Source organism: Cynoglossus semilaevis, chromosome 2 (assembly GCF_000523025.1).
Source record: "Cynoglossus semilaevis isolate Cse_v1.0 chromosome 2, Cse_v1.0, whole genome shotgun sequence".
NCBI lineage: Eukaryota > Metazoa > Chordata > Actinopteri > Pleuronectiformes > Cynoglossidae > Cynoglossus > Cynoglossus semilaevis.
In genome coordinates, this window is record NC_024308.1 from 2,860,795 (window position 1) to 2,874,099 (window position 13,305).

General features: G+C 41.0%; 1 protein-coding gene across 2 annotated transcripts in view; it reads right to left on the reverse strand.

Moving 5' to 3' along the window:
* The window catches only part of LOC103393976 (nuclear receptor subfamily 5 group A member 2), an 82,122-nt gene that overhangs the window by 38,543 nt on the left and 30,274 nt on the right, over positions 1-13,305 (reverse strand). For both annotated transcript variants that reach the window (XM_008331123.3, XM_008331108.3), the window contains exon 6: positions 102-193. The gene's annotated coding sequence lies outside the window, so the exon portion shown is untranslated. The remainder of the gene's footprint in view (positions 1-101; positions 194-13,305) is intronic.

Genomic DNA, 13,305 nt, shown 5'->3' on the forward strand with positions numbered 1-13,305 from the left:
TAGTGAATAGAAGAATGATGTTCTTTTCTCATTGTATACATTTGAAGGACAACGTAAACACTGCAGTATATTTCATAGTATATTTGAGTCACGTTACTCACGTAAAAGAATGTGTTTCCCATGATGCTTGTGGCGCAGGTTCACTTAGACCTATACCAAAACGTGATCACTGTGATGACGTCACCACCTGCACCTGTATAATAGACAGAGAAATCATTTTTTTTCCATTTAGAAGACTTTGGCTGATGCTCCTTTTATACCCAATCTTCACACTTATAATTTGACATTTGTGACATGTTTGTTGTTCTCCAAAGGAACTTCAAGAGAACTGCAGACAACAGTTTGTCAACTTGCTTACGGTTAAAAAAAACGCCTCCAAATGTTTGGTTTGGTTTGTTTTGTTTTTGTTTTTTTTGCTTTTACCATGCAGCAACTGTTTGGTTTGTTTTGTTTGTTTGGTTTTTTTTGCTTTTACCATGCAGCAACAATAAGGATATTCCTCTCCAACAGACACACCTGCAGTTTAATTCCGAAAAAACAACCTGTTTCTGCTACAGTTTACACCCGTAATCACCGTAATCGCCTGCCACATGAGAAAAGTATCATAAACTGAGAAAAGTATGACTCGCAGGGGTTTAGAGCTCCAACCAGAAGTGTTGACTGCATACAGGAGACTCCAGTGTGCAGCAACAGTCCAGGCTGTGGTTGGTTAGAACCTGATGACTCGCAGGGGTTTCGAGGGTGGAGTCAGAGAGTAGGGGGTAGGGGGTAGGGCAAGTTATAAAATGACACAGACTGATAAGACCTTCTCTGGCATTATTGCACTACTGGAATGATTAACCTACAGGGGGGGGGGGGGGGAGGGAGAGAGGGAGAGAGAGAGGGTCTGTCATGTTGTAGTGAAGGTAATCAGGGGCCACTGAGGATAAGTTAAAGATGAAAGAGAGGTCGAAAAGTTCGAAGACAAAGACACTGATGACGATGTTTGTTTGCTTTTCACCGCTACAATAAAGTTTCGGAAATGGAACAAAGCACATGGTGCCACAGGTAGTGCAGGACGCAGAGTTTTAATGTTACTGTGTTCAGGATTCTCAGAAGCCACATAAAAATCCGACGTCAGAGTGACACCAGGACTCAACCCTTGGACAATCCTAGGCCATAATTTCCTACCGCTTCATATTTATCTGATTGGCACCTGCACGCACTTATTCACTTGCCGTCTCGCACACCCTTAAAAGACACACGTGCACACGCAGATTTTCACCATTAAATTTAACAGCCCCACTCTGCACGAGCCGTGGAAGTGTGCTGGCAGGTGCACTAGGTTTTAAAGTCTGTGGTTTTATATATTCCTGATTTCACTCCTGCCTAAGTCTCCTGCATCCCACTGACCTCCGTGTCACCTGAGGTCAACTGCTCAGAGCTGCTGCTGGTCTCCAGGTCTGGGGATGTGTGTCAACAGTGACTGGATGATCGCAGGAAACTGAGTCTGTCAACCTGATGTTGACATTTGGCTTCAAGAGATAAAGCTAATAAACAAAGACAGGATTTTCATACAAAAAATATATAAACGGTTTGAGTGTGTGTGTGTGTCTGAATGTTTGTGCAGAAATATCCTAGGGTTTGACAACAAAAGGCCGAGTAAATATACTAGGGTTTGACAACAAAAGGCAGAGTAACGCCAAAAAGATTACAGTGTCTTAAACAGTTAAAAAATATTCCCAGAAAATAGGATATAATAATAATCTCACATATTTTCAGTGCTTTAGGCTGGATTAAGTAACTGCCACCCATCCATCCAATTACCCTTCTGTAGGTAACAAAAGGTGCTGGTGCTTCATCCCGAAACATTTCTAGGCCACGACGACAAGTGCAGCATACAAACAAAAATTCCTAATCCCAATCACATTCCCGACAGCATATTAGTGTAGATTTTCTATTGGCATAATCTCAACAGGATTATGGGATATTTCCAAAAACAGCAGAGTCTGATGGAACTCATTTAACTGCACCAACGAGCTGATGTTTTTTTTTTAGCAAGCTAAAAAGAGAGATTAATCAGAGTGTTGTGAGCTACTGTAATGTGACAGGTTAATCTGTGTAACTTCCAAATTGCTGATGAAATGGTAATTAAACTTGACGTAGGGACGTTAAAGAAACAAACTGAGGAAGAAAAGAGTGTATCAGACGGAGGGGAGGAACCAGAGCCTGGCAGGGAATGACTCTGTTAATGTTTCTGACAGAAGGAGGAGAGACGAGGATGAAAGCAGGAGATCTACGTAGGGTTTAATGTCCTGCTAACATCTCTGACAGAAAGGGGGCAAGGGTGGGGGGCTAAGTACAAGGTGGGAACAGAAGGAGGACAACGGAGGAGGCTGCGAGAGGTTAAAAGACCAACAGTTTTTCCCGAAAAGAGAGCCGAATAAATGAGACGAGGGACAGACGCAGACACTTCAACAGATGACAGGGAGCGTCGTCGAGAGGTTTGATGAGAGCAGACCTTCGTCAAAAGCGCACGTTTTGACGGGTCGTGGCGGGAAAAGCACAGGTGTGCGTCACGCGAACATGGCCCTTTGTTTCAATGGTCACGCTGACTCACAGTCATGTTGATCCCGGTCTTAATGATGAGACCAGACTGACTGTTGGTGTAGTCAGTGAAACAGCAACAGCTCTCCCTGCTGTCCATAGATCTCCCGTCTACGGAACACTGCGTTAACATGACTGTTGGATGTCGTTTTAACCTTCATGAATTCTGAATTTAATTTTTTTTTTGTTGTTCATTGATGATGAAATTCCAGAATAAGTCTGTCCAATGCTGTAACTTTAGAAACCAGAAACATGGTTTTAAAATCATGCCTTATAAACGGATGACAAATTAAATGATCAGGTTGCATGTAGCACGAACCAGAACACTAAAATTGGGAAAGGGAATGTAGAAAAACCTACTCCTCCCATCCCACTTTCTCTGCCTCAGATTCCTTTGTGTCACTGATATATGTCCATATATATGTTTTCTGTCATGGCAAACTTGGTTTATTGTTCAATCTTTGGTGGTTTATTCACATTCTTGACTCTGTGTGCTCCACGCATGGCTAAACTAGTAAAGAGCGGAGAGACAATAGAGGACGTTTGACGAGCAACGGAGGCAGGAAAACAATTAAGGTAGGCTGACGTTAAATATGGAATATGAGCATAGATTGTGGTCGAAGTGTGAGAAAGTACATGACACACACACACACACACACACACAGAGAGAGTTCTGCCCAATATAAACATTAAGCCGGAGAATGTCCAGGAATATATGCTGCGGTAACTGTGACTCACACAACCAAACCACTTCTCCATCCACACACACTCCAGTATGTCCAGGATGATAATTAATCTCTCGGATTCTTGGTCCTTTTCCAAGCACGTCTTTAGGAAAAGAGTGTATATTTGTTATTTCTACTGTCAGACTACCGACACTTTGACCTTTGACTCGCTTTCTGCCGTTCCTCTTCCGCGGGACTTTAGCAGCGACAGACCGAAAAATTATTTTATACAGAAGCATCAAGCCTAATGTCTCGATGTCAAGGAGATAAAAGTGTTTTCATGTCGGAATACAAATAACAGACTCCACGGTCCGTCGCAGATTATGTTCTACTGTAAGAGGAATAACTGCTGTTGTGTCTTTTTGTGGAAAGACCATATGTTTTCCTTAATCTGTGTAATGTCGAGTTTGTTATATACTGTACAGATGATGTATCCATTCAACCATCTAAAGCGGTCTTTAAAACCTCTCAGACCAGAGCTTCACAGCTGATGGCGTTAGAGCAGCGTATTCAAATATATTCACAAGTCAATTTATAAATGCTGTCATTTTTAAACTACCTTTTACTGATACCAATATCAACACAGTCTGTCAACTGACATGACAGACATGCATACCATTGTCTGCTAAACGGAGAATTTCCCATAACTCCCTGCAGTATCTCTGCCAATCCTTAAGACGTTGAAGGCTGTTTACAGTAGTAAGTAATGTTCTCTCCCCAAAAATTCTAGTGATGATGACGTCTTGATGACATGTGTCAGATATTGCGGTAACATCTATGACTTCCGTATCTTTTGCCACAGTGGACATGGTTCTTGTCGGGTTCATGTCAGCTTTGAAGTGAAAAATAAAATAAAACTTAGCAACATTAGCTTTCAAGAAGACTACAAAACAGATAGCTACGTATTTAACAATTGAAGATATTATGCTTATTTATAGCAGAGTTGTATAGACGTTGCATAAAGCAGTAGTTCTTAAAATGGGGGGTGGGGTCCTTAAGGGGTCATAGACCTATTGCAAGGCAGAAAGTAAAAAAAACAGTGTTCTAAATAATGTTAACCTAAAAAGTTAAGGTGGAGCCTGAAAATCAATAGATGTGAATTTGCGGACATGGGGCTGGAGACGGTAGTGTTTTCAAAAGGGGGCGCTAATGGGGCTGGAGAGACTTGACGGTAGTGTTTTCAAAAGGGGGCGCTGCAGGAAATTAAGCCTGAGGAAGACTACTAAATTTTATTTTAGCCAAAAGTTTGCTAATGTTAAGATGATGTCATTCACTAATGTAACGGCTCCAGTTACACACACCTGAATATATCTGTATGATAATTACATTAAAACCGAAGTACCCAGAATGCAACTGGTCAATGACATGATTATTTAAACCTGTAAATCTTGTCCAAACAACATCCGGAATACACACACCCACACAGACACACACACACACTCGTAAGCACAAGTCCACTGCTACATCCATTAGCGGGTCATGTAACAGTCATTGTTCATTGCTTCCTATAAGCTTCTATTTTCAAGAGCCAACGGGAGGAACAATGCTGCTCGCCAGCGCGGTCAGGTGTTTCAGTTTGCAACGAAAACCCAGAGAATCACAGGACGAGGTCGCACTTGTGAAACAGTTTATGCACGTGTGGGTGTACGAGAGAGAAACTCGTCCTGTGCGCCTGCAATAATAACTCCACTCCACCTTATCAGCCTCCTGCATCTTATCTGTTAAGTGTTTGTTTACAGCAGGTAGCATCAGCGTCGTCAGGCGGAGGTTCCCATCACATTAAAAATGTCAGCTCCATGTATTGTTCTGCTAAAAACAGTACGGCCCTAACTCGGGTTTTTAGGTGTGGATATTTACTGCAACGTTTTATTTACTAATACGTTTGGTCAGTCAGTCAAGCTAATGCACTGTTTTGCTATTGTATTTTTGTGGGCTTTTTTACTAAAGGCTTTTTACCCTGTGTTAAATAAGGTTTAATGCACTTTAGCTTTTTTCAAATAATTTATTTTCTACCTATCTTTTGGCAAAAACCTAATTTATATACAGTATGGGATAAACATGAGTTATTTCTGTAAATGAAACAGTGCAAACTTTAGGTACAAAAACAATTGGCTAGAATAAAGTAAAATTTCTGCAAACTCTTCGGCTTAATTTCTTTTGGTGATTAAACTCATATGACTACACCGGGGCATGCAGTTATGTGTTTATTTGTCCAAAATAATTTTAATTATTTTCAAGTTTAATTACATTTTCTTCTGATTTTATTTTATTTATTCGGCCACACTAGTCATTGTCTTGGATGGGAAATATGTTTATTTCTTGCTAACATTTAGCATTTTGGCTATATTTCGCTAACATTTAACTCTAATGGCTTCTAATTTTTCGATATTTTTGATATATTTTCGTAGTCCAACTACAGCACCAATTAAGTTGTCTGATTGAAGTAAGATTTAAGATAAACTTACAGTAACCGTCATAGATTGTTGTTACTTTTTAGATCAAACAACATCTTTTACTAATTGAATTTTTTTTTTTGGATTAGCCTGAATTGCCAGCTGAGAAAATATTAGCTTGAGTTATAAACAGCTATTGCTGCAGCTGTGCAGCGCAGACGGAGAACAAGGATTACGCTGTTCTACAAATTTTTATTCTATTAAATCCTCATATTTATATGTTGACTCTTTAACTGCTCGAAGTAAACGGCAGTATCTAAAATTTACTCTTTTATCTGCAATAACGTCACTGGCCGCGTCCACTTTTTAATATGAACTCACATGTGTTCAACACACAGGATTTATAATCCCCTCATGCTTTATGACTGGAGCTATAAAGTCCGGCTGAGTTCTTTAAAGAAAACGAACACAAAACTTAGCTGTGCAATGTGGCTGAACAACAATGTTATTTTAAGACTTTTGAACAGCTCTCCTATGACTCCAGTCCCAGCACCAGGAATCTCAATCTCCGCACCAACACACACTGGACCGCACGGCAGGAAAGATTAAACGACCTAAGGTTTGGCCCAGCAGTTTTTTTCTTCTTTTGTTAATCTAAGTCGGACATTAAACGTTACGATAAATATAATTTGGCTTTAAGTGTTTATGTTGGCTGATGTTTCATGTTAATTCTGGTCCAGCCAACACTGTGGACAATTAGGAAATCTGACTTTAAAGGAATGTTTTTTGGAAGTTGAGTTACATAGGCTACAGAAACATATATACATCAAAATGAACTCAGGTGAAAACTTTTTCAAAGCAAAAACATAATTTTTACTGAATTCTACCGGGGGGAGGAAGGGGGTAGAGGGGGGTTGATGTCTTTGGTTGACAGACACCTGCATACAGTCCACATACAGCAGCCTTCTACTGGAAATGTCGAGAATCTAAAATTAAAATAGAAATATTTTATTTGTAAAGATTTGTCCAGATCCAGTCTTTTTGACTGCGTTGTCAACGACAGGAAACACAGATGAATGTAACAATCATTCACATGGCTGATACCTTTTTAGTGGCTTTGCTTAAGAGATGAAATCTGAACACTGCACGGAGCCCAGCGTTAGAACCAACGCCACAAGACAATGACAAATATCCTACAATCTCCAGATGGAGATTTTTCCTCGACTCCATCACAGGTTCTCTAAATACAAGGACAGAAAGACTTTCCAGAAAAAAAAAAAACAAACAAAACACTTTCCACTTTCCTGGTGAGTGTGCGGTCGTTTGTGACAGAAATTCATTCATTCATACACACAAACATACAATGCCCCCCACCCCTACAGCAAAACACACACACACACCTGACTCTGTAAAATCTCGCATCCTTTCACCTCTGTCCACATCCCTGTTTATTTAGGTCTTACGGTGAATCCTGGGGGATTACACAGGGTCTCTCTCCCACTCCCAGTACACACAGACATCCGTGGGGTCAACGTGCGGTTGGCTGTAACAGTTTGGAGAGTGTGTTAGATGAATGGACTGCATGCTCTTACTCTCAAACACACACACACACACACAAACCTGGTAGTGGTAGCTGGACGACCAGGCTGTGTGGTCACAGAGCGGTCAGTTGTGACAGACACATTGTATTCTCCTCTAGCTGACCCTTTGGCACACACACACACACACACACACACACACACACACACACACACACGTAGACACAAACACACTCTGGCCAATGGAGCGTTCCGTTTCCTTTTATCCAACCTCGTGTTCCTTTCTCCAAACTCGTCGTATCATTCAGCGCTGTGCTAATGACACAGAACAGCTAACAGGCCATAGAATAAACACACACTTCCACCTCTGTCAGATGCACAACATTAAAACGTCCACTCGCATCCATTTACATTAACATTTTATGCATCAGGGCAGAACGTCTCTAATGCCTATACGTCTACATTCTACATAACTGTTGCAGCAGCAGCAGCAGCAGCAGCAGCAGCAGCAGCCGTGGTGTATTAATACACGCTGCCATCACATTGTACACGATGTATTATGATAAGTGCTGTTGTACTGAACAAAACAATGACGACAAAAACGATGCACACAGAGACTTTTTTTAAATAAAATTTTAAATCAAAAAATGTTACAAATGTCCGAGGCCGCGTTGCCTCAAGGCTATAAACGCTACAGAACTATAACATCAGGAGTGTTTTCAATGTCATTAACAATTAATTTAGTGAATTTCACATATAGAGCCATTAGCCATTAAGGATTGTATACATTTATTCTGTATCATCAGTGCAGGGAGGGTTTGACTGTAGTGTCTGGTTCTCGGTAATGCAGTCCAGTGTTTTGTTTTTTTTGTTTTTTGTTTTTTTCTAAATTCAACCTGAGATGGAAAACAAAAGCCAGATAACAGACGCAGTGCTGTTTCAATAAAAACCCACTGGGTTCCCTCAGGATGACGTACCCTTTTAGGACGAGTCACAATGATCTCACAGTCACTTATTTGCAGCTAATCCAAGAGCAACAGCTATTACATTCAGGCCTTTTTTTCATCATCGTAAATCTTCCACCACTGCCTGCTCTGCGAGGCCAGCACAGTGTTTTTCTTTACAGCTGAAGTGACTATTGTAACGCACCATTCACAGAACGGCACGTAAATCCTCATTTCCATATAAAGACCCGTTAAGTCACGCAGGTGAAGAAACGGCCCAGAAGTTGTTTTTTTTTACTGCAGTCACTCTGTGTCTACATTGACTCCTTCATTTTGGTGATGGCTCCCTCACTCTCTCTCCCTGTGTGTTTGTGTGTTTGCTCAGCTCTAAGTGAGGACTCTCCAGACGTAGGTGACGCGCAGGTCACTTGGTCATTATGGCAGTGTGAGTGTATGTGTCTGTTACTGTGTGCTGGGACCTAATGGAGAGTAAATATTGAGGTCCTAACCATTAACTGTGTCGTATTGTTTAGTCATGGAGACAGCAGTGAAGTCTCTGTGAATGAAGGAATTTATCCCCTGATATTTATGTGTCTTCACGGCTTTTATACCTGGAACCAGAGGTCACGCAGGGGTCAGACTGAGTCTTTTTGTACTTTATATTCTTGTCTCGTATATATTTTAATCCCTTGCATCACTATGTTTACACAGTAATGCTGTGTACTTGTTTTTTTAATATTTTCAAACCATGTATTTCTGTGAAAATAGTACAAAAGTCCCTTATTCAATGTGAATTTTTAATCTAATCTACAAAAATCCATACACTAATTTAATTTAATAAAATTTAATAAAAATCTTTTTTTGAGGTTTTCCTCATCGTGGATTTCCCTGCAATTGCATTTACCGTGATTTAAATTCAAAGTTTTGATATTAAAAATAATTTATAAACTTCTTTGAAACAATTTAAGTGTTTTTTTTTTTATCGAGCAGCCACTTCTTGTCTTCACTTTCACTAAATTCCACTCTTACTGTGTGTGAGAGTGACACATGTAACAAACAGAGACAGTTGTTGGTCTGAAATCACTGACAGATTAATACCACTTCTCTGGGTCCAAATGATTTTCTCTTGTTATCTGATATTTTTCTCTGAATGTATAATTTTCTCCATAGCTCGATTCTTTGGTTTGGCAACAATGGAGGGGGAAAAAAAGAAAAGAGGAAAAAAAGAAACCCTTGTTTGATTTTTCCCACTGTGTGAATGGTCGAACGGTCGAATTAACGCCTGCGCGGATCTTCACCTGTTCACCGGGAATACACTCAACGTCTGAGGTGAAAAATACGTTTGTAATAATCATAAAATTCCTCTCTGAAACCACTGCAATCTGCCTAAAGTCTTTGCTGACATGAGAAACTGAGGGGGGAAGGTTCGCCAGCGAGTTTTCCGACAGAAGTTTGGACAGACTCGGAATTGAGATGTGAGTTCATTTAGCCTGGATGGATTCCCTCCTGCATCAAACATTACAGTTAGCCAGACGCTCAGTAACAGCCAGTCAGCTCAGTCAAGCTCTCGCCAGCGCTGCCGTCAAAAGTCCGTTTTACAGCCAGGCCGACAGATAGCTGGTTAACCATTGGTCTAATGTTTCAAAGAGACAGCCCTCTGGTTTGGTGACCCATTAGAGTCCAAAAGGTTAGACGGTGAAATACCTGAGCTGGTTAAAATAGAGAGTTAATAATCATTACTTTTACAAGACGCCGAGACGATTGAAGCGCACAGGAAGTTCGGTGCGTACACATTTCCAACCGTGGGTCACTAAGTTGTTCAGTGTAACAGCCGACGGGCGGGTTAGCGGCTTAGATAAGTTAGCTAAATCACACTCTGACTTTCGAGGTGAAGCTTGAAGTTGTATTTCTCTTCTCTCCTTCTCCCATCCTCTGGTGGTCTGGAGTGTCTGTCTTGAATTTAATTTCCAGAAGGAACGAAAAATCTCCCTTAAATGACGTCTTTTGAAAAGCGCTGGCCTGCCAATTGTAGAACTTGTCAGCAACCGGAAAATTGGGCTGAAAATTGTGTTTTGTGTGAACTAGCCTCTAGTAAGTCTCGCAGATTCACTAAGCGGCCAAGTAAGCCGTTTGTATATTTTCAGAGCCGTATGTGCAGATGTGTGTGTGTGTGTGTGTGAGCACACACACACACACACACATCCAGGGTGGATGTAATAGAAGCACGCGGTACATATGATGTATATACTCCACACTGCCTGTGTGTATTTGTGTGTACTCCGGACCACCCGTATGCCTTAAGTGTCCCGGGGTGAGGCCTGGAGCTGGATTAATTACGGCCCCCGTCTAAGGTGGTTTTGTGGCAGGTTGTGGGGGTGGGGGTGGGGTTGTTACACCTGTGAACTCCGTCACTGTGAAGCCTGCGCCAGCTCCTTGACATGGCCTGTCTGCCTGGGTGAAAATGACTCCCAGCTTTACTGACTCCCGCCTCCCCCCCTCCGCCCCCCCAGGCCCGGGAGAAAAATCTAACACATATGTTTCATATAGTCATTTGTCTAAATGTGAGGAAACATCGAGACCAAAAGTCCAGAAATGTTTTAAAAGGAATGAAAAAATCGCAGCTTTCCAGCTGGACGGGGGAAGTGGGAGTGATTCTGTGAAGAAATACTGTCTCGTTGCAGAGACATATGCGAGCTGCCCTTTAGTGGGACCCCATCTGATATAAATGGTGCTTCAACCCCCCCCCCCCCCCCCCCGTGCCCACCGCCCCCCAGCCAGAGTGGGTTAGAGGTGTCGCGCCTCGTGCTGACACGGATGAATCTGTCACCTGAAGAAATCAGTCTTTGGTCGAAACAAAGTTTTGGGGTGGAGGGTGCACGGAGGGATGGATAAAGAGAGAGAGAGAGAGAGAGAGAGGGAGTGAAAGAGAAAGAGTGGGGGTTAGAAAGGTGACCTGTCAGCCCAACCCATTTATCATTGGGGCCAAACGGTCGCCTTTGTCCTTTTCAGCTGACTAGCCAAAACATCCTGTGGTAAGCAAGTTTTCAAGTGACATATAGTCATGTGTTATACCGTTTTTTTTTTGTTTTGTTTTTTATCACTTGCTGCTGTTAGGTAGGGCTAAGTCAAAAAGTTCTAAGACAGCTGGGTTTTTTTTTCAGAAGGTGTCAGATTTCAAGGACTGAAACGCAACTTTGACAAGTTTTATGAATAAAACGTTACCAAGTGCTGAGGGGGTTTGGACCCTCAACAATTTAATCAGAGCGTTCGTCGTCGAGTTTTTAACAAAGCTCCAATGGAAAACTTGTTGAAATTACTGGTTTTCTTCTTTTTTTTATTCTGAAAACCAGGAGGTAATTTGAAAGAAGCTCAATTTCACTCCTTAAACAAAGCAAAGAAGTCGGCCGTGACGTGGAGCTGAAGAAGAAAAAAAGTCATTTGTTGGAGTGTTTTGACTTACAGTAAATGGAGGAAATGTAGACATTATTATTATTCTTCTAATTAAAGTTTTCTTTCAATTTGTTTCAGATGTTTTTCTCTTAACTGTGACTAATGAGCCCATTAATAATACAAAAAAAAATTAGTTTTGTTTTAGTTAAATAAAATCTAGAAATTCTACGTCTTCTTCCCAGACAGTGAAGGGTTAGGGTCACTGAAGGTCGAGCCAGGAAGCTGCCTGCGGTACAGTATGCAGTATTTCCTTCTAATTGGTAATTATTATTTTTGTAAATATAGCAGTGGGTCCCATGATGTGATTTTGCACAGGTTTATGTGACTATTAAAAAGTTGGCCCGCTGCAGACCACATTAATGAGGACCTCCAGTTGGAGCGGTCAGGTAGAGTGGGGCCTGTGGTGGACAGAGAGCTGACAGACGGAGACCTCATCCTCTGGAGAAAATGGTGGGCTGGTTTGGGTTTGGCAGTGTGTGTGAGTGTGAGTGTGTGTTGTGAACACTCAACATTAGGTATTCACAATGTTGGTAAAAGAAAAGCTGTGTTTTTAACTATCGTTAATCATTTGTACATTTACCATCAAACATTAGGTAATTTAAAGCTAAAGACCATAATAATCAGGGCAAGAAAATAAGCTAAAAAGCAAAAAAAAAAAAAAAATCTCAAAACTGAATTTGATATCTGAGAGCAAGTTACGAACAAATTGTCACAGTCAGAAGTTTACCGTTACAAGACCGCATGTACATATTACCACAGTAATAATTCATAAATAAATAAAATCATAATATTCAAACATTATTATATCATATAAATATGAATAAACGTTGAGTTCAATTCTGCGTATCTTAGAGCTGTCAATCAATTAAACATTGGTGATTAATCACACGATTGTCTATAGTTTTCTCATAATGAATGGTCAAGAATGTCCCAGCATGCCTTTGGGATTATTAAAATGTTAAAGTTTCAGTTTTTGTTTTTGTTTTTTTCTTTGCTCTTTGACTTGATCTACTCTGTTAGTAACTCATTTAGCAGTAGCTGGGATTTGAAGATGTATTTGCTTTAAAAAGACAATTGTATTTATCTATTTACCTTAGGCAGCCATGAAATATCTCAAAGATTTTTAGTCCCAGATTTCTCAGCTCAGTCAACAACCATCAACTCTACTTTCAGCCCACTGTACCGTCAACACAAGTTAGGATTTCACCTCATAAAAGCTACTTAAGGAACAGAACAATAGCCATAAACCAATAGATGAATTATCGAAAATTATCTAATTAATGTCCTAAAATAGGATGCATAAAAGTATGGCCTAATAATATCACGGACCTTTGGTAATTGTGAAACAAAGCGCTCGGTCTGAACACGACGTGCCATAATCAGTCCACGTCCACGTCCAGTGAGTGATGACTGATGTGCTTCACTGACGGCCTGTCAATAACCAGCATGGGCAGGAAATAAAGAGCGGCCCCTTCTCCCCCGATGGACAGCAACATAAAGAGAGGTGGGGGGTGGTGTTGGTGGGGGTGGGGGGCAGATAGATCATAGTAACAGCCAATAATAAATGGATCATAGTTCTATGTTTTTAAAGCCAGTGGCAGCTGTATTGAATGGGAAACCTTGTGTGGGGGGAGAAAATAGAGGTTTATTGATCAGACACACCGTGTCG